Raw genomic sequence first — 22,663 nt, 5'->3', positions numbered from 1 at the left:
TGAACACATTAAACACAACTTCAAATAGCTTTTTATTGTCTGACGAAGAGTCCAAAGGCTGAATATCTTTCAGTTTATTGTCACAAGAGAAAACTGAGAATCAGATTCTCACTCTGACCGCGGGCATGTTTGGCATTTCACTCAAAAAGGGAAGTAAAAGATTAATTGATAGATTTTCTAACGAGTTAACCGACTAATCCTTCAGGTCTTCATTGCTTTTTTTTTTGCCTCTTTGTAAAACACGTCTATGTTTGTATTTTAATATGCTCCTATTACTGTTTGTACTGTGTAAATTTAGAAAACAGATCTACAGATATCTGCTGCAGGCGATCAAACCCAGAAGACATCCACGATTACTGAGCAGTGCTGTAACTTCTGTGTGCCCTCGAGCAAAATACTCCGCCAGAAACCTAAAAAAAAAACAGAAAAAAAACAGCTTAAATGCAAGAAGAAAATGAGTAAATGTGGATTGTAATGGATTTTTTTTTTCAGCTGCAACAAAATGACCAAATCATCTCTGTTGTGTGTGTTTTTTTTAATTTCCTTATTTTCAATCCATCCTGAAATGAAGTGGAACCAAAACAAAATGAGTCAGACGAAGTTTGAACCCGAAGGTGTCTTTGAAGAGAGTTGTTCTTTTGAATTCTAGCGCTCTTCACACGCCTCCCACGCCTCTTCGCTCACCTGCTGAGAGCTCCTAACAGGTGACGACAGCTCTGCAGCACCACTGATTTACAAGGTTAACCTGTTAGGCCCGATCGGAGCCCAAATTCGGGCTATTTCGTTAAATTTATAGTTTGGTACGGTGCCAAAACTCTGTACTGAAACCTCTCTAATTTTGTTCTGATCCACTTTAAAAGCATCAAAGTTGGCAGAGGTGATGTCCAGATGTTTCACTTTGGTTTGCAAGAGATTTGGAGCTGCAGCTGCACCATTCCTCAGTAACAACATCGTCATTCCCTGTGTCGCGGGAACATCTGAGAAACTCAGGAGGAGTTTGTTTGTTAGAGTAGAGACACAAGAAATAGAGGCTAGATGTTAAGAGAGTTTATTAAATGCTTTTACCTTCACGTCAGCGTGACGACATGATGATAAATATGGACCAGAAATACAGATTTGTGTGTCACATTCTGACACTCCAGCTTTTGGTGACTCCATCTTCATCGTGCTTTACATTATAATTAACTAAATTCTTTAAACACATTCATAATTTCTCTCTGTTCATTTTGTGTTTGCCGTCGATTATCCTGCACTTTAGTCATTTATGTATTCAGCTGAATCTGTCTGCAGGCCTGGAAAATTAATTTGGGTTTTTTTTTTTCTTTCATTTTTCCATCGAGCCTGCTCTGCTTTTTCTGAGGAACTTTGAATTTCACGGCCTCTTAGTGAACACTTAAAGGCATCGCGCTCGGAACAAGTCCTCAATAGATTAATTCGATTTTTGTGGATGATTAAAACCATCTTGTGACAGATTTTCATAAACGTCCAGTAACAACACTTCAAAAGTTTTGAATGTTGTGGGATTCAGTCCTTCAGTCTGAATGTACAAGGTCATGGTCATGTTGGACGCCATCGTTTGAAGAGATGTTGGAGGTTTTATGTGTTTTAAAGGGATATTCCATTGTAAGTTTAATCCATGTTCTAACCCACCATGACACTGAGTAAGACCCCCCCCCTCGAGAGATAAAGTTTGCAGAACACTAGCTCATGTAGCTTTAGCATCCGCACGAAACGACCGCACGACAACAATACACTGCAGTAAATGGATCCAAATATAAACCGCCACCAAAAAGCCACAAATAATGCTCAGAACAGCACCAAACTTCAGCAACAGTACAAATAGGGTCTCAGCACATAGTCCGGGGCATCTAACCTCCGCTAGCTTAGCTGGATTTCTATTGGGAAGCTAAAAACAGATTTCAACTCTCCTCCATCAGCTTCCGGGTCGGGGAAGTCCCGACGCGACGATTACCGAGTGCGGTTAGAAATGCTCAATTCCGTTCTTTTCCCTGTCCGCTCTCGATAATAACTGTTATAAACTGGCAGGTAAGACACATATGAACTTTGATTGCTTTTCCATGGAGTCATAATCATACATTTTCATCCATGAGCCGCGGAACTCTACTGCACTCGGTAATCGACTCGTAGGGACTTCCCGTCAACAGGAAGCTGCTGCAGAAGAGTGGTAAATTTAGTCAGCTTTTCAGTAGAAATCCAGCTAAGCTAGCGGAGGTTAGATGCCCCGGACTATTTGCTGAGACCCTATTTGTACTGTTGCTGAAGTTCGGTGCTGTTCTGAGCATTATTTGTGGCTTTTTGGTGGCGGTTTATATTTGGATCCATTTACTGCAGTGTATTGTTGTCGTGCGGTCGTTTCTGAGGTTGATAAAACTCCGTAAATTAGCGGTCTGCTAACTTGATCTCTCGAGAGGGAGTCTAACACAGTTTCAGGGTGTGTTAGACCATGGATTAAACTTACACCGGAATATTTCTTTAAAACAAATTCTAGAAACATTCCCACCATCATTCCACCCGTCCAGGAACTTCATCATACTACAGAATTGTAGACGTGTTGCATCATTTTATTATGTTTGGTAAAACTGGTCAAATAAAATACATCCTAAAGTGGTTGTCGAGCTGTTTAGTTCTTACCTGAGCGCTTTGTCAGGCGTCTTTTTGAGGCACTCGATGTTTTCGCTCTTCTCGTTTCATGGATGATAATATCAGGTTGTACTCATGCTGCTTCCTGCGCAGGATACGTTGTTATGAACGGACGAAGGAGGTTTTATTTTTTGATTCCATCTAGATCTGGTGGCCGTCTGACCTGCTGACTAACATCCGTCTCTACCCAGCGTGAGAAACAAACCCTGAAATCAGAGCTGTGTGTGTTTTTAAAAGGCTAAAGCTAAAAAACAAGAAAGCAACAGCTCGACACATAAATCTCAAACTAGGCTTGAAATAACAAAGACTGGAAATGTAACCTGGCAGTATTAACAGGCCGTTTATCGAGCGCTCGCATTCGGCTGCGGCTCTCTGCGGTTTTGACTGACAGCTGTAGAAATGATGGAGAAAGGAATGAGAAAACTCCCAGCGTGCCTCCTCCTCTCCCGGCGAGGGCCAAATAAATCATGCAGTCACAGTAAATGACACAAGCTTGTCATGAACTTGACTCCTGTTGGAGACTTTGCCTCCTGTCACGTGCATTTAATCTGATTTTTATTTGTACGTTGCTCTCTAACAGCAATGCAGCAACCGAGCGAGTCGCCACAGAGGGAGAAGGCAACAATAATGCCTCCCTCCGGCTTTTGCTGTCACAGTATCACCTCCCGTCGAGCCGCTGCTGTTTTTACACCTGCTTAAAATTCAAAAACATTCTGTCTTGACAAACCGGACGCTTTTATCGAAGTGTTAATACAATTCTGATCAATTCCTGGGTCTTGTTTTTGTTACTGAAGCAGGCCACGTCCTTCACCTGCAATTTATATTGTTCTTTTAAAATGCTCAAAGTGATGCAGCGTTTTAATGTTTGGTTGACATTCAGTCCCGCTCACAAAAGATACAATTCTTTGAGTTATATTGTTGTTTTTTCCTTGTTAATATCTTTAATTTCATGAGTAAGTATCGGCTCAAAAGTCCTGTGCAGGTGAAAGACAGAACATCTATGAAACAACCTGTGTTTTGATGCAGATTTTGAATACATTCTCAGTTTTTAAAGGCCCACCTTCTGTGAAAAATGTGTTTTCTTCTTGTTCATATAGTTAAATGTGTAAACTCACTGATAATCTTATTTTATGGCCGTTATTTGTGACACCACACATAGTTTGGAGGCCAGTTCTGGTCCAATCTGCACCTTATCCAAGTACAATGTGGAGACTTTACAGTGACGTGTTAGACTTCCTGTGTCAAGAAGAAAAACGTATTTATATCAATATTTATAGACATTTTTATGAGGTAGAAGGAGGATGTTATGTGGCTAAAATCATATTTTTGTTCCCCACTGATTGTTTGTTTATATGTCATATAAATGCCAGTAAGCCATCTTTATATGTTTTATAGGAATTATATGAAACGATAAACTCTGTTGGCCCCTTCAAGACGTTTTCCTTGTGCTCAGTGTGACTGCATTCAGACCGTTTCACATATATTCATTGTATGTTTGTGCAAGTGCCAACAAAAGAAAACAGACCCTCTAAACAACCTCTGCACTCTTGAGCATTACTGCACTCAACATATTAAACAGTATAGCTGGACTGCAGAGTATCACTTATTGATTGAGGCGCTATAGAAGCAGCACATGGTTGATGTTGTTAGTTTGAAGGATCAGGAGGTGTCGGTGTTGAGAATGTTACTGGAGGACGGAATAAAAGACTGTCGACTCTATAAAACGTTGTCGGAGCTCCTGGATCTGATGAGAGAAGCCGATGACCAGCTGGTGGCAACTCCTCTGGTTGCATGTAAGCTTATGAGAAAACTACGCTACTTCTCACTGGATTTATTAGCTTCTTGGTTTCAGTCTCTAGTTCCAAGTCTTCTTCGTCACAGCTTGATGTTCATTTTCTAAATTATGAACTTCAACGTTGATTTAGGCCGTGGCTGTGTTGTGATTGACAAGTTGGGTTCTCAGTCAGGTCCAATCAGGATTCAGCTCCACCCTCTCTCGTCCAAATATGGTCACTACTTCTGGCTCCCTAAATACAAGATGGCGACGACCATAATGCAAAATTGAGGCTTTTGAAACTGGTACTCCACAAAACAAAGGGTGACATGACACATGGGGAGTTTTATTGAAAGTTAAAACTCACCACTGTCGTCCTGAGATGTGTGTGTGTTTGTGAGTGTGTGTGTGTGTGTGTTTTAGTGTGTGTGTTCTGCTTGTGTCAGTGGATCTTTAGGACCTGTCCTCCCTCCATATAAGCAGAATTTATGGTCCATATTTTATCATATTTATCACACTCGTAACGCTACGACTAACCTCGGCTGACTTTGATAACTCTGCGTGGTACTCATGACTAGGTGTGTGTGTGTGTGTGTGTGTGTGTGTGTGCGTGCATGTGTGTTTGTGTGTGTGTATAAGACTAAGTATGACTTTCAGAGCATCTGCTGGGTGCGGGCATGGCAGGGGGGCACAGGTGGTATATTGTTTGTACCCACACACACTCACACACACACACACACACTGATGAAGCTCACAGATGCTGACCTTGTACGAGGCCAGGCTCCTGGACTGTCAGCACTTGTCACACACACACACACACACACACACACACACACACACACACACACAAACACACACACACACACACACTAAAGATGAGGTGCCCATTTACTCAGGGCTTGTCAGAGGCTGCCATGCTTCCCAGTGGGGGTATATGTGCGCTGCCGGGGGGAGGGAGCGGGGTATCCGAGGTGGGAGTATTGATGAATAATGCTGCAGGTAATGAGATGGGTGATGATGGGGACAGAAATGTGAGCAGCCGGGAACTTGTTTATATGTACTTTGCTGTCGGATAACTTCTTGAATTATTTGTGGAAATTGGTGGAGAGATAAAGCCGCACGCTCGCAGCAGGGTTATGATCCTTCAGGTGCTCGCAGATAAACACTGCATTGACTGTGCACTGTGACACAAAACCTCCGTATGTACAAGTATAGAAGGAGAAATCCACGTATTCGCCGTGATATATCACCAGAATCCACTCCGAGGGGGGAGATGAATGTGTACGCTGAAGCAAAAACAGTTTCTCCAGACGGCATTATAACTGTCGCCAACGCCGCAGTTTGACACAGAAATGCAGTTTTTTACTAGACGCTGAGTTCCCTCCACTTTGCAGCCTGCAGGTATTTTTCTTTCATCTACTTTTCCGTCTTATACACCTTATATTCCCTTCACGAAAACAGTGTGAGAGCTCTAAATGAAAGACAAAAAAACAGTGCAGGTGATTCAACAGGTGAAGCAGCAGTCGTCAAGTTAAGCGCCCCTGACCAGTGATGGTGAACAAAACCTTTCAACAGCTGTGCAATCCACTTCAGATTGACTGCATTCCATCCATCTATCAATCCATTCATACACGCATCCATCGATCGATCCATTATCTATAATCCACTTACCCTTTCCCAGCTGTACCACGCAACAGCACACTTATTTACAGTCCACTTATCTTTTTCTTGTTGAAGTAAATAGTAGTTTATTGGTGATCTACACAACAAACACTAAATTATAGCAACATAAAATTAAGATTAACACCATTTTTCAGAAGTTTCTTGTTGTGAAATAGAAAATGAACATTTATTAACTGAATTTTCTGGCAAAGACGAGCTGGAAACACAACAGCGTGCAATTTGTAGCTTCTGTTCCGCTTCTAATGTTGACTGCCGACTGGAGCTGGAGGGGAAATGTAATTTACTTCATGAACCTAAACGTTACAGAGAAAAGAGAGTTTTTGATTTAAAACACAGATGTTCCTGCAGTCAAACCTGCTTTACTGTTGATGTGTACAGCATTAAACAACCACCACTGATGATGAAAATCTATCTGACGTAAATCAATTTAGAGGCGATACACTTTGATCGATGTCGTGGTGGATCAGTAACGGACCGAACACGGGCCTGGTGGCATTTGGGGCCACAACTGACTAATTCTTGTTTGCAGCTTTATGATTATACGTATGTACGTGTATTTATCTTTAACTTTAATTAGAAACCAGTAACTTGTGTCCTGAATGTGACTCTCTCCAGCCCTCTCCTTTGTTCCCTGTTTCATTAAACTACATGTTGATCCAACTGGACGCTGCGTCCCATCGGAAAGTCTCTTTACACAAGCGCAGGAGGAGCAACTGACATTTTTATGACCCTCAATATAAACCAGACATGTTAATTACACTCTTGGTTACAGGCGAGGTTCAAAAATTACAGCGCATCAAGAGGAAAATGGCAGTAAAATTTGTCTTTGGCAGATAAATCAGTCAGGGTCAGACGAAGCACTGTTGGACTCTGAAACACAGATGTTTCTTATTATTTGGGTTATATTGAACTGTTAGAATAACCTGGTGTCAAAGAGGCTGCAGCTCCACACACACCTGCTTCTCTGCTGTAAGGAAATTAACTCTGTCGGTTCAAATATTGATTAGCTGCCGGTCAAGGTTTGTGGTGAAAGCACAGGTGATTTCGACTTATAGTTATCTATAAAATCCAGTTAGATCAAATATCTCTCTGGATGCTTAACAATCTGTACAACTGACTCTGTATCCATAATAATCATAGTTTCTTTATTGGGTGATTCGCCACCACCATGAGTCACGTCCACTAGAGAAGTCGCAGTTAACATTTCCTGTCATAAACCCTAACCACACCTGAACTATAGTAATCTGCAATAAATTAAATCTTCCCTAAAGCTTAACCAAACCGCAGTTGCCTAGAAATCGGCCAAGAAACACTGAACGTACTCTGAAATCGATGTTAAGTCACGTTTACATGCACACTATTAAACCGATCATTATCTGAGTTATGGAGTTACCAGATTATCAATGTGGTCATGTAAACAGCATAATGCGATATGCTGTATATGATAAAAGATGGATTATAAGAAATCCGATAAACACACCTAGTTTTTCGCCCAATAATTGTTTAATTCGCTACATGTTTACAGTAAATCTGGTTTCTTTCGCTCTTTTACATCTGCACGTGGAAAACAAACATAAAAGAAACCAGATTTTGTTAAACACAAGCTGATGCGGATACGTTTTCTGTTCTTATTGCATAACACAGATAAGGAGAATATTATTTTGCATGTTTTGCAAACTTAACAAATCCCACATAAAGACAGCCGTGACCGGATGTTTTGGAAAACAGTTTTGTACTTTGAAAGAAATCCAACTAATTGACTAAATTATTTAAGCCCATGTTTTCTTCCATTATCATGTTACTTAAGTGCATGTGAACACGTCAAATCAGATTGTTATTGTAACCTGATTCCCAGTTATCGGATTATTGTGGTGGTGTAAATGTGCTCACTGACATGTGATATCATGATGTCACTGACGATCCACCTATGCAGTAACTGAGGATGAGGATGTGTTGGATGGTTGGTCCAACACAAGGCATCGTTATATCAAGCTGTTCTTGTTCTAGTTGATTAACTAGCTGTAAAACTTTAACACGTTTTGTCTTTTCTTCAGGTTTGGTTTATTTTTACTCATGTTTTCTATCAGCCACTTACGTTCCCTCCACAGATACGCCAGATAGCGTCAAGGTGGAATCAACGACTCACAGGTGACGTTGACGACTCTGAGAGGGTTCAAAGCCTGCGACTCGCCACCAGTCAGCCAGAACTTTATATTCTTATATTGCAAAATTGTAAATTAGTTCCCTAAATCGATGTATTTCTGAGTTTGAAGCATCAAAATGTAACTTCCTGGAGGGCGATGGTTGGTTGGCGTCCCAAAGTCTCAATATTTGATCTCGTTTTAAGGTTTTAAGTTTGAATATCTTCAGAAAAACCTTTTAACCAGAAAACAAGTAAATTATAATTCAAAATTATGTAACATAAAGTGAATATTCTGCATGGAGTTATGAGAAAACACATCTTTCCCTTCAGTTTATTTTGTTTTCTCAGGTTGTGGGAGTTGCTCTGTATTTCATCCAAGGTGTTTCTTTTCCATTAAAAACACAATAAAACCCTGATTTTGATCGGGAGCAAATTTCCGAGGAACGGTTCACCTGGAAAATGTTGGTGAAATCGATGCAAAGCAACCGTTTTTTAAACCCAAAGTGCTCGTGTTGCTGCATGATACATGCGATAAATGTGGATATTTTATTTAAACAGGCTGCTGTTGATCTGTGTTGTGAAGTAACTGATCTGCTGTTGAAACAGAATATAATGGGCATTTTATTTTTTAATTCTTTTTACAGCTGGAGCACTGGCAGCACAATGTGCCACAATAAACACTGAAGATGGATTTGGCAGGCTTTAGTTCAATCATTACAATATGCGGCGATTGGTTCAGATATTGATCCAGCAGACCGGGTTTGTAGAAACATAAAGCGGTGGGAGCTGCCCAGTACAACTCTGCTGGCTGAAAGAGCTTTCTGATGGAGCAGCTGGAGGTGAAATGTTTCAGTCAAGGGCATTTTGGTTTATAGAACAAAACAAGACAACTGGTTTCATGAAAAAAACATAAGCAAGATGAGTCCAAAAAACACAACCTAATGGATTTAATGCTTCTGTCTTCCTTTTGGCAGGACATTTGAACGTTTCTCTGCAGGAGGAATAATCAGCTGCTGCTCCGGGGACCTGCAAGCACTTACATTTCTTTTAAAAACATAGAAAAACAACAGTCTTGACATACCAACGCGACAGAGCACATGTAATATTATTTCTCTGCGTGCCCAGGGTCGTACTTTTCAACAGGAATGGTCCCCTGTCTGCACATATTGATATTGAAAGCTAGAGGAAAAAAATAAAAAAGCCATCACAGGGCAACCTTGAGCTTCTGCAGGAAAAAAAAAACACTCAGAGCAAGATGAAACAGATAGAAATTGATTTTATGTACTATTGTGACTGCTTGGCCTCTCAATGTGAAACTTCTGCTGATATTACAAGCTCAGCCGGCAGCTGTGAACGAGAACAAAGCCAGAAGCCAAGTGCTTAAGTCAGACTATTCAGCAAGTCGGGCTTAATTAACTTAATCATGATCAATAAAGACAGAAACAACCAGGCTGTGTGTTATCTTTCATTCTGCTTTTACAATACAAATAAAACACACAATCGCCATCGTATTGTTCTTTTTATAAGCGAGTGCTGTGAGGATTAATCTTGGATGTGTCTCTAATTGTGAGGATTTCCTGTTTTTCTTTGCTGTATATTTAAAATGTCATTAAATGTTTATTTTTTCCGAGTGGTTAGTCAGTCTTGTGGGATGTTGTGATGGGCATTTTCCAATATTTTCTGACATATTCAGATGAAATGATTAATCAGTTAGTCATAAAAAAAATTAAGTGGATAAAGAAAAACAACCATTATTTGCAACTAAGATGAGTGTTGGGTGTGAAAGCTGTCGGCTGCGTTGGTATTTGTGCGGAGCTTTGTTGACTCTGTGGGGGGAAAAATGGTGTGAAATGTAATATGATGTATTTTATACCATGGCGATGGAAAATACTCATTTCTGAATGCCTGACAGGCGTCAATTAAATTCACATAGCGTGACATCTCAAGAAAATGGGCCTCATGCTGAACTAAATGGAAAAAAAATGAGTCCAACACTTTTGTTGCCATGGCATTAACAGGATAATACACTGACAGAGAAAGTGGGAGAAAACATGGTCGTGTTCAACCTCTGACTACTTCCATGTCAGAGATGTGTTAATGGCATCGCTTTGCATGTTTTTCACACGTATGAAGCAGCAACTTTCACTTTAAAACAGTCGGATGCTGATGTGCTGTGACGACTGTGCGTTGGCTTCTTCCTCGTGAGCGCCGCGGTTGTGCCTTTTTGAAACTTTCATCGCACGATTTCAGTGACAGAAAATGACAGAAAATATTTGAAAGTAGGCGTCAAGATGTGTCGCGAATACAAAATGGGGATTATTGCTCTTTTGTTTTGCCCTTGTGGAGTTCCTGCGTCGGAAAGCATTTCCACCGTCTGCAGGTATCAGCATCAAAATTTCAATCCGACAATCTCTTTCTTTATGTTGCACCTCTGATTACCGGTGACAAGTGCGGCTGTCACACTGAGGTACTCAGCGACTGTGATCGCTCAGTCATTAGCAGCTGCAGCACTTACATGTCGGGTGATGATGGAAGTGACTGCTTCCCTCTTTGCGGCGGTTCAATTAGCAGCATTTGCATTTTGCACCTACACCTGAAACACAGCAATACGCGGTAGTCGTGCATTACAGAAATCCCGGCGCGTTCTGGTACGTCTGTTCTTTGCACTGGAGGGACACGTTACATATTCATGTGTGTGGAGAAACACATTAGCCGCTTTACTATCTCAGTAAGTGCTTTTAACGCTCCTTTTAGCTTTTAGCTCAGCTGGTTCACGGATGTTCAATTTTGACCTTCTGAGGAAATACTCTAAGTTAAAGGGGTCGCAAGGATACACGAGTTAACAGCTAACACAAACCATTCAACACCTTAGACATGAAGAACAGAGGGGTGTATGAAACAGCTGTGGGGAACACGACATGTGTGAAACAGCCGGGACCCCCAGGAGAAAGACTTGAAGAGGCTCGGGATGTCCCAGTCAAAATCTTTTGGCACCAATCCTGATCCGAGTCCTTTAATATTGGATATCTTGAGTCTGATATTCATAGTGACCTGAATGTTGATTAGATATGTTTCAGATCAATTATAAACCCACTGTGATGTCAGCCGTCTGCTTCTGGATGCTCTGAAGAGTTGCCTTTGACTTTGTGTCCATTGCCATCTTGGTTTTTTGGAGCAGAGGTGACCATATTTGAACGAGGTGACTGATTCAGATTAGTGCTGAGGATGATGCCAAGAATCTCAATCTCCCAATCCTCTTCCAATTCAATCGATCAGTCATTTGATGACCAGGATGAAGTCTTATACCCTGTTCAGTGTTGTAGTCAAGACCAACTCGACGTGGACCAAGACAAGACCAAGACTTTCAAGACAAAGGAGCTTAAATCACGCTCGTTTCATCGTCAGGTTTTCTGAGTGGAAACCATCGTTTCAATCAATTCAGTGACTCTCTTGCAGTTGTGGTCTTGACAGAGGCCTCTTTGTCTGATACCAAGACAAGACGGAGTGAAAACGCGATCCGGGAACGAGATCGAGACCTTCAAGAATGAGTCTCCAGACAAGTCTTATGACCAAGACCAATCTTGAGTATGACAACACCGATCCTGTCAAACCCCAAATCATTCAGTTCGATAGAGAAAAATCGGACAAGGAACTCGAGGATATGCCCTAAAGCATAACCTCCTGCTTTATCGTCTACTTTACTCTAAATAGATCCATTATTTACCTACTGAGGTAATATATCAAGTGAGAAGGAGGGTCATTTTCTCATAAGTTTACCCACAATCTCACTTCTGTTTGCAGCCGGTACAGTCGCCTCCTGCTGGTCATTAGAAAGAATGCAGGTTTAGGTCACATCTGTGTTGGCTTCACTTTTGAAATACCACAAAATGACACTGGAGAGTACAGACATGGAGAAAAACACAAATAACAAAATAATATCAAATATTTCTTTTAATGTCTGTGTTTGATTTTTTTCAGAGGAACTTTTTTTCACAGCCAAAACTTTTTTTTTTTTCCAGTGCAAGTGTGTCAGTGCCAATGTTTCTCTTTTTCTGTTCAGGTTCTTGTTTCCGATGCCAAGTTTTCTTTGGCACCGACGATATTTAAGAGGTGTGGGGTGTGAATGCTGGTGGGATGGAGGACCGAGGATGCAGCTGGAAGCGTCGAGCTCAGGTGCTCGCTCATACAGGATATACGTGCCAAGAACAAAGACGGAGGCCAACAAGGGCCGTCACAGTCGGTGTTCGAACTGAGTTTTGTCCTGAGTGAAAAAAGGCAGAACTCCCTTTTTTTTTCATTTGAATGAGGCGACACAGCAGGAGACGGGAGCGGCAAAAAAATTGCAGGGTCATCCAGCAGAAATGTTGAACCGGGCTCAATTTATGCTTCATTGTGCAGTGGCCAAGAAAATCACTCCAGTCAAATATGTGCATGGGCATATTTTTCCAGTTCTCTTGGTGGAACAGTTGCAGAGAATTAAAAACTACTGTGCTGTTTTTGGGTTTCTGAAAAATGCCTTCAAACTCACGGATCAGTTCCTTAAAACAACACAGCGCACAGGTGTAGACAATTCTGCTGTTTCCGGTCTGAATGCCATCAGACAACCAAGTTTTCTGGCTGCCTGTACTGATGTTCCTTCTGTGGTTGAGTCTGTTCAGGTTGATTCAGTTTGTATCGTCTAATTATCCTCAGGTCTTTTTTGAAAATGGATTTATGCACGTTGGGTTCAGGTCTGTTTTCCATCTGTCCGTTTTAGATTTGCTTAAAAAACCAGACCAGTTAAGACCTCTATGACCCTCCGGCAACTGTGTGCAACATGAGTTAACATCAGCATCACAATGAGCTTGATTTCATTGTTTCCAACTGAGCCTGACGCCCTGTTTCTATTTCCATCCCTGCCGCTCGCACTGACATCGTTGCATGGACTGTTGAAATGAGAGATCATCGTCAAAAACTGTACTCAAAGGTCACACTGACAACATTTTTATGTTTTTGGTCAGAATACATCTACAGTTTTAGGATGATAAAATGAAATTGGTTGAGTTTCACAGTATGCACCGTTAGCAACGTTAGCCATGTTAGCTTGTGCAACAAACTGGGAACCACTTTAAGGAGCTGATGATTCGGACAACAGCGGCGTTGAGACGTGAATGCAATGAAAGGAGGTGAGATGATGACACATGTAGTGGCTGAATTAGGTATAAAGTGAAAGTACTGTTACGTTAAAAAACAAGTATTCAAGTAGAAGTGATTTATAGTTGCTATAAGATCGATGGATGCGTAAAATCATAATCAAAAGTGAAAGTAAAAGAGTAAAAGTAAGGTTTCTTTACTCCAATAACAAGTAATAGAGTAAATGTAACTTGTTACTACACACCTCTAAAGATAACACACCATCTTTCACTTGCTGTTGGCTGATTTATATGTCATGTCTCGCAGGAAACATATTTGTTTTCTGTTTAAAAAAAGTACAAACGAAGGAAGGAATGCTATCTCAGAAAACTCTCCCATCTGTCTCCCACCTGAGTGGTTACCGGCACATTGTTTGTTTACTTCACATAACAGAATGTATGTTTAACAGATTCAGCGTGACGCTCACATGCAGTCAGGACCGAAACTAAACAGAAAGCAGTAACTTTAATATCCAGCCACCTGTGTTGTGTGATCAAATGGACGTTCAGCAGGTTTTATCAGCCTCGCTTTAATTTTCACCTCATCGGGGAGCTTGGACGGAAAACGTCTTTTATCGGCTGTTTTGACGCAGCGTGCGGGGTTACACTAACAGACAAGACTGTCATTCAGTAACATAGACACACACACGCACACACACACACACACACACACACACACACATACAACCAGGTAAACACACACACACACTGAGGGAAACTGATACATGCATTCCCACATCCATTATACATACAATCAATGAAGAAGTACACGTTCTCATGCACACACACCAACACACACACATGAGGGGGGGTGAACTGAAACACACTCTCTCTCTCCTTACACACACACACACACACCCACACACACACACACAGCGTGCCATTGGGGGTTTGATCGCCCCTCTCTGTCAAATCAGTGCATTCCTTATTAACGGCCTTTTTCTTCTCTTCCCTTCTGTTTTCTCTATCTTCTTTTTTCCTCTCTTTTTCTCCCTCCCTTCTTGGCCTCCCTCTCCTCCCCCCCTCCCCTCCTCTCCTCCTCTCCTCTCCCTCCCTCCCTCCCTCCCACTCCTCTGTCAGAGAGCAGATCTGCCTGAATAATTTCTTCCCCCTGGACCAGCTCTGCTCTTTAATTCATGAGCCAGAGTGTGAGAGAAAGTGTGTGTTTCTCTCTCTCTGTGTGTGTGTGTGTGTGTGTTAAGTGTGTGTGAGAGAGGGAGTGTGATTGTGTGAGGGAACATGTGTGTGTGTATTTGTGTGTCAGCAAGTGAGGGAACAAAAAAGAGAGCTAGTGACAGAAAGTGTGACACCGTCTGTGTGTGTGTGTGTGTGTGTGTGTAAGTGAGTTCAGATAAAATGTAATTGTGGTGTTTTGAGGTCTCTGCATCTCCAAGTTTGTGTGTGTGCGTGTGTGTGTGTGCACGTGCATGGTGACAGTACCAGCAAGCATCTGTGTGTGTGTGTGTGTGTGTGTGTGTGTGTGTGTGTGTGTGTGTGTGTGATCTTCTTCAACCACAGAACGTCTATTTTTAACTCCAGGATGAAACTGGCTCAGAGTCATATAGAACTGACTCCTCTGAATGAATCACTTGCTTCCATTCAACATTAAGCTCCTTCCACTTCTGCTCAGATGAATCATTTACTTCTCCGCCACTCTCAGAATTAATCTTTCAGCGCCTTTTTCTTTCCCCCCACCAACATTTCCAAAATTAATTATTTGGTTTATTTCCGTTGTTCTAAATTGAGCCATTTAGCTGATTGCAAATCTTAACTGAAACACTCAGATCATTAAAGCGGAGTTCATTTTAACTCTAATCAAAATAGTTTGAGCTGAGCGGCACGCCGTTCACACAGGACGTGACTGGACTCCAGAACAGGATCGCTCTCTTTATTTATTCCAAGTTTACCCAACTTAGTTTATTTTAACTAACAGTTTATGCCTGTAAATGATCCTCCTATGTTGCTTTAACACATAAAAAAAATCAACAAAAAGATGATTAAAATGCGGACATGCCTGCGAGGCTCCCGACAAACTGTGAATGACAGCAGGTGAAATGTTCATCTGTATTGTTTTATTGGCAATAACAAGAGCCTCAGTCATGGATCTGAAGCTGATTTACAGGTTTCATTTCAAGCCGCAATAAATTTTTCTTTACTGTCTGTTAATATTTCAGAAACACAGTTTATTAAGTCCTTAAATCGTAACAATTTGCCGAGCAAACGTGACATGACTCTTAAGTCTAACAGTGCTGAGCTTTACTGCCAGCAATCATCTGCTGGTAGGCGTGAAAAAAAAAAAATATATATATATATACATTTTTTTTTTTGCCAAGTGTTGGATGTCTAATTTTAGAATGAAAGTCTTCATGTTTTATTTAAGAGAAGTCTAATTATCAGCGGCGATAAGTAATCCGTGAACACTGCTGTCATAATCTGACTCAGATTAGAATCAAACACAAACACGAGTTTCTTATAGAAACTCTAATTAGACGAACTAAAATATTCCATGTCGCCCTTCTTCCCTCCTTACTGCAGCATTTTATAAACACTTCCATCTGCACAGGCGCTGCTCAGTAGGTTTTTTTGGTGCATGATCCTTAACTGTGTCTTTTGCTATCAATAATGAAGGAGGGCTGCATTCAACAGTGAGACGACGTATACATTTTTAATGTGGGGACATTAAGTTATCTGTCATACATAATATAATCCAGAAGAGACTCTTATAGTCTTGATAAGTGGCTGATATGGGGCGGATAGCTCTTTAATGAATGTGATCACATATCAGGTTTGGATTTATATATCTTTTGGCCCAAAGGGTGACCAGTGCCTGAGTCAAGACTTCTACTCTATTAAAATGCATCACTCAAACGCCACACATGCCTCCAGTGCCGCCTTCAATCCACAGTTTGTGACGACAAAATATCACAACACGAATGTCACATAGATTGTCATAAATGAACCCCAGTGGAGAAAGAGGTGCACCGTCAGTGCCACCTCTTAAAGGATAAGTTCAACAAAAATCAAATAAACATCCAGTCATCATCTCTTTGTGTTGATGGAAAGTCTAGTTAAGTTTCATAGTCAGTAAAACTTTACTGGAGCTTCACAGTAAAACAACGTTGCAGCATTTTCCTAAACAAATGAAGTAATGTTTGTCCAAACTGTTTTATAACAATAGTTTCATACCGTTTGTATCTGTTCTGTCAGTGTTGAGAGTGGAAGTTGCCAGTTTGTGGTAAAAAAACGTTACCAGAGTTAACGTTAGCTAGCACCCAGCTGCAACGTTGCCATAAGCTGGTATTAGCATAGTTGATGTTGGCTAGGAAGCATAAACAACGCTATTGTTTGCTAGCTTATATTAGAAAAGTTGATGTTTGTTAGCTAGCATTAGTAATGTTTGTTTGTGCGACAAACTGGCAACCACCTGATGGCTGATGACTTGAACAACAGTTTAGCGGCTGATTGTCGTCAATAACACCTTTAAAAGAATTTAAATTACGGATTTGCAATTAATTTAATTTATCTTGAGGCCTCTGGAGACTTATGGCAGACATGCTGTATGGAGCCATTTTATGTTTTTTAATTTGGGCTGTTTTCATTGGGGTGAGAAGATAAAGACTGAATTTTCATTTCCGGTTTAACTTACCCTTTAAACCCACCTGCTGTCTTTTGATTATCAGCTGACAGAGATGCTGCTATGTTTCAACAATCAAACCAATTTGGATCAATGGAGGAATTATGACAAATGTCTGGAACCAGGCTTATCATTCAGGGCCCTTCAGAGACGCTCTGTCTTCCCACTTCCTGCCACATTATGTGCCATCCCGAGCCAATTAGCCTGGAGTAGAAGTGGTTTGTAAAACCCTCCCACAGGGAGGTCCAATCCCAACGTCCACACTAACGGACTCACAGACTTTGAGACCATTCCTGATAAGTCTGCGAGGAGTTTAAGGCTGTCCTACTGTCAAATCATCAAAGTGTAAAAGGGCTCCCTCGCAGACATGTTGAGCTCTTTAAGGCCACTTTCCTTAAGTCTGCATCTCTGAAGACCTTGCCTGAGGGAATTACCCACAGTTCACAGCATTGTAACGTTAAACACGGGGTCACCATGGGTTACCAGGGGTCCATGCAGATGATGGCACTCTTGAATATCTGATTAAAAAGAGAAACATGTTCATAATTAAGATCTTTTCTACTAGTACTGATTTTCCTCTTTAATCTCAGTTTTAAATTAATGATTTTTTGATCATTTCCCACGACCTTCATCAACAGACGGAGTTTAACAACGTTATCTCGGAATTGTAAATGTCCCAATTTCTGTTAAAGGACTCGTCAAAGATAATGTGTTCCAAAGCCCAGAACTGTTGCAAAATGTGCCTCGTAGTGAGATTGTTTTCTGAACAACTCTTATGTTATCGCGGCCTCCATTAACGCTCCCATTGATTCCAGTTATCTGCCAGTGTACCATCACCCATCCACTCCTCTCTGAGTGACTCGGTGCAGTTCAATTCAATCTTTATTGTCCCACGAGATGAATATGGTTTGCGGATGGAGTTAACAATAAAATAATGAAATAGAAGCGCACAATAAGAAAGCCTTGCGGGAATGCAATAAAATGAAAGGAACACAAGTAAAATCACAAAAAAGCAAACCAACAGTTTTATGCCACACAGTCAGACGTGAGCTGATAAAAACCCTGCAGGGAGTCAATATCTGAATATATTGCAATAAAAAAACCCTCAGTCATCAGTGCTGCCGCTGCATCCACCAAAACGAATTGGTGGCAGCACTTATGACTGACAGTAATAAGGTTTACACAAAGCTCTACTCAGTTGCGAGAAAGGAGTATGGACGTTTTTTTTTCTAGTTAGTGAATAATGGGACAGCTAGTTAAAGAGGAAAATCCTCCTGAGAACAGCTTAACATTGTTTAGAAACTCAGAAATATCTCTAATTCTTCTTATTTACTGCAGCGCTGTTCTGTGGATAACTGCGGCTATTATTAGATATTTCCACTGCAGATACAGTCGTGCACCAAAAGTCAAAATGGGCCAGAAAAGAAGCACTAAATTCCTCTTAAACATATGTTGAACATCCTGTCAGTCCCTCAGAAACAAATCTTTATACTCAGTTCTATTCAGTTGTGAAGGGTCTAATTTTTTATTTGATTTTTTCTCCAGATAACTGTGGATATTTTTAGATATCTCCAGTGCGGATACAATGGTACAAAAAAGGATAAAGGGCCGTGAATGGAGCCGTTAATTCCTCTCAAAACTCAACACAAGGCTGTCCCTCAGGGACAAACACTTTTTGTTTTGAAAAGGAGTTGGTACATTTAATTTGAGAGGGTTTGGGTTCAAATCAGTGTTACTGCTTAAACTTCTGTTAGAAACATACCTACATTACCTTAGTAACTTCTGCAGTACGTGATGTTTCTTAACTACAGTGGTAAGTTGGAAGAACTCACCGTTGACTTCTGGGTTTGTTCAATCCAACTGTCCATCCCTGACCTCCTGAAAGACTTTTCACTCTTTAAGCTCGACTTATTTTTCTGCGTTGCCTGATGTGCATGTGGACTGCTATAACTGTCATTAATCCACTTGGTAGGATAATATTTTCCGGCCTCTCCTCTGGTGCTTATACCAGGGATTGTGATCTGGAGTTTTCCCAGTAAACACACCACCCTATTCAGCTGTTGCAATGTGGGGAAATAAAGTATCTCTGGGCAAAAGAGAGCGGACAGGCCAGATGTCTTAAGGACGGGCAGCGAACAGCACCTTGCTGAAACCGAGTCCACTCTGCGTAGCCCAGAGACACAGATGTGAGCGGAACACGGTGTGTTTAACGTTGGAAAGTACAGCCTGCATTCCACTCAACAGCGCCAATACCAACGCCAGCCGCATGTATAAATGTTCGCTATGTTGTTGACCCATAAATCTGCCTTTATAGCACCTCTGCTCACTTCCTCCTTTGAAGCTGGAATAATTACTACAGCCACTAGAGGCCGCCGTCTAACAACAAACGCAAGTATGAGTCAAAATAAGCTGCTCTCAATTTCATCCTTTTCTGATGACAATAGGCTGGATTAATGGTAAAAATAGTTAAAGGAATCCTCCTGAGAACAGTAAAGCCAGGAAAATGTCTCAAATTCTTGTTATTTGTTGCTGCGTTTTTCTGTGGATATTATTAGATATATTTCCAGTGCGGATACAATGGTACAAATAGAGTAAAAAGGGGCACAAACGCAGAACTAAATTCCTCTAAAACATCAACAGCAGGCTAAACATTCTGTTTTGGTGTCAGTCCCTCAGGATTATTGAGCAAAGCGCTCCCTTTCAGACTCTTCATTTTGCACACACTTTCAACCGTCACACGGGAGAATGAAATCCACCAAGAGAGGGAGGAACACACAACAATCTCTCCACCGACGGTACCCTCCAGGGACCAGAGTACAATACATCCAGGAGACGAGTTGTGTTATCAGTAAAAGGATACGATTTTTTCCCTCTTCTGCGATGAAGAAAACGTGTTCTATTGCTGTCACTATCGCTGCCGCTCCTGCTATTCGCTCATTACCCGAACATGAAACACAAAGCTAAAACGATAACAGGTTCACACCTGTTCTCTTCTGCGTTGTTAGAAAAATGTAGTAAATCATCAACTAGAGCAAATGTATACAAGGCAGATTGATTTGGGGGGGGGGGGGGGATTTCGACAACTTGAGCAGAAAATAACTCCTGGATTGGGAGAAGCGTCACAGACTGATGAGATCTCAGCGGTGTGCTGGGAAAAAGCTGCAGAGGTGATGGGAGGTCTGGGTCTTTATGCAGCGGCGTGCAGCCTCTCTCTCCCTCCACAGAGAAGTTTTCTTGTTTTTTTTTCTGTCTGTGCTGATAGTCGCCTAGGTGGGCCGGCCTGGAGGCAATCTTTCCTGCCCTTTCCTTCGCCCCCGGTGTCTTGCAGCTGCTTGATGGGGAGCAACTGACAGCCGATGACCCGCTCAGCCGTCAGCAGTGCAGACGAGGTGCTGCAGCGTGTCCTTGGAAGCAGGAGGAGGCCGAGTCGGACTGAATACCAGGACACTTTCCATTACCAGCCCCGGAAAAAACTGGACTGCTATAGGTTGTGTGGTCTCAAGTGTTCCCTGATGTTGTGCTTTGCTAATTAAGAAAGAGGCATTTTTCTTTGCATCTGCATTCATGTGTGTGTGTGTGTGTGTGTGTGTGTGTGTGTGTGTGTGTGTGACATGCCCGGCCTCTGCAGTAAGATCGATGTTAGTATGAATATGAAGGAGGCTGTTATAGGACAGAAGTGGTCATGTAGCAGATATTGTGATTTATTAGACTGCCCTCAGAAGGAGAGAAAAAAGAGGGAGTGGGAGCAAAGCGAGAGAAAAAGTTTGCTTTAGGCGATATTACCCACCTCTGTTATCTTAAATCCAGCCCGCCGCCGTTTGCACTCAAGAGCTGTGTCAATATCGGTTATTATATACAGACGCACGTATCCGTCAGCATGTAGGAAGGGGAGCCATGCATGACAAATACGTTATAAATAAATATGTCCACATCAGATGAAATATAATAAAGTGGCATCAGAGCACAAACACCAGAGAGCATGCAAACACGACGACGACTCGATGACATGTTTGCAGCCGAGGACGCCGTTACTAGAGCAAACTCGTAGACTCACTCTGGGACTCATTAAAGCACACAACTCGTACTGTCATTATGTGGGCGCCCAAACTGAGTAAATGTTGTCCCTTAAAACTAAGGCTCATTAAAACACACGAGAGTAAATGAGAACCCAGAAGGAGCAGGCGTGTGTGACCCATTTTGGCTCGTGACTGCGCTGTGGTTTGCCGTATGACACACAACCACACACACGAACAGACATCCTAAAAAGTGAACTGGCCGATGAACTGAGACAGGATGTGGATGAAGGCCACACGTGTCAAATGTGCCAAATGAAATCACATTAGTAAGTTAAGTGAAATCTAATTCAATCAAGTTGAATCAGCAGCTGAAGCGGTAATACTGCTGCTGGTTGGATCCGCGCCCTGCAGCCACGACACGATCGCACGCTTCTGGTTACAAAAAAAAAAAGAAAGGGGGGGTTTTCTCTTTTTAGCAGGAGATCAAACTGGAAGGACTGCAGCTCTGCTGTTGCAGAGACTGTTGCTCTTCTTCATTTTTCTGCTTTGCCTTAATTTACTCCCCAAAGCACTTTCAGAGTTCAGAGAGAACACAAGCTCCACATATAGGTCTGAAAAATTTCATCCAATACTCAGGCAGTAAAAGTCAGACCAGGGGTGTCTTAATTGACCGGCGGTCTATATAATCAAACTATTAAATGGAGGCAAAATGCTAATAAAACAGGCATATGCCCACTCGCCAGATGGTGGCTCTGTAACAACCTCTTTTATACAGACAATTATAGACAATTATTTGTAAACCACCTTTTGCAGCAACACATTTTTTTCCCTCGTGATTTCTTTGTATGAGGAACTGCACCAGCTTCTGCACCACACTGACTTTACTTAACAATATTTTCTGTATAAACATCATCTGATCACCTTGGACTTTGCATTTTGCCATTTAGCTTCTCTGTCTCTCTCTCTGAAGCCATGATTTTTGGACAGGCTTGTATTGATCATTCAGTTGCTGCAGGAGCAAAGCTGCAGCATGAGTCAAACAAAATAAATGTAATAATGTAAATGAAACCTGGCACCGGTTCTGATTTTATCACCTTATGTCTGCAGAAACCAACTGTAATGACCAGATACTCGTGACTCCACAGAACTGACATTTCAAGAAAACTGCTTAGTTGAAGATTTTGACCAATTTATACCCGAAAGTTCCTATTGGCCCAGAGTTTACATTCAGGTGCATTGATATCAATTCTATTCTCTCAGGATATATGTTGGAATTTTGGTCATACCCGACCACTAAACTGACCAGTTCTTCTCTCATCTGTTACTTCTCTCCTCAACTGGCAGATACTGCAACACTGCCACCTGGTGGTCGAATACTAAAACTGCAAAGAAGGTGTTTTTTGAAAGTTTTTTTTTTTTTATCATCAGAGGTATTAAATAACTCCATTATAACCTCATATATTGCAATATTATTTTGGGAGTTACCTACTTAACCTATTTAACCATTCAGATCCTCTCTGCAATCAGCTCAAGATCCAATCAATCTATAACATAAATAAATACCAACTTTTTAATTTTTGC

General features: G+C 41.5%; 1 protein-coding gene across 1 annotated transcript in view; it reads right to left on the bottom strand.

Moving 5' to 3' along the window:
• Nucleotides 1-216: 216 nt before the first annotated feature.
• The window catches only part of rbm45 (RNA binding motif protein 45), a 39,273-nt gene continuing 16,826 nt past the window's right edge, over nucleotides 217-22,663 (bottom strand). Inside the window, exon 13 of the transcript XR_003986915.1 lies at nucleotides 217-410. The gene's annotated coding sequence lies outside the window, so the exon portion shown is untranslated. The remainder of the gene's footprint in view (nucleotides 411-22,663) is intronic.

The sequence above is a fragment of the Sparus aurata genome, chromosome 15, assembly GCF_900880675.1.
Source record: "Sparus aurata chromosome 15, fSpaAur1.1, whole genome shotgun sequence".
In the NCBI taxonomy this organism is placed as follows: Eukaryota; Metazoa; Chordata; class Actinopteri; order Spariformes; family Sparidae; genus Sparus; species Sparus aurata.
The sequence above is the reverse complement of the archived record's forward strand: the minus strand, read 5'-3'. Positions and strand labels throughout refer to the sequence as shown.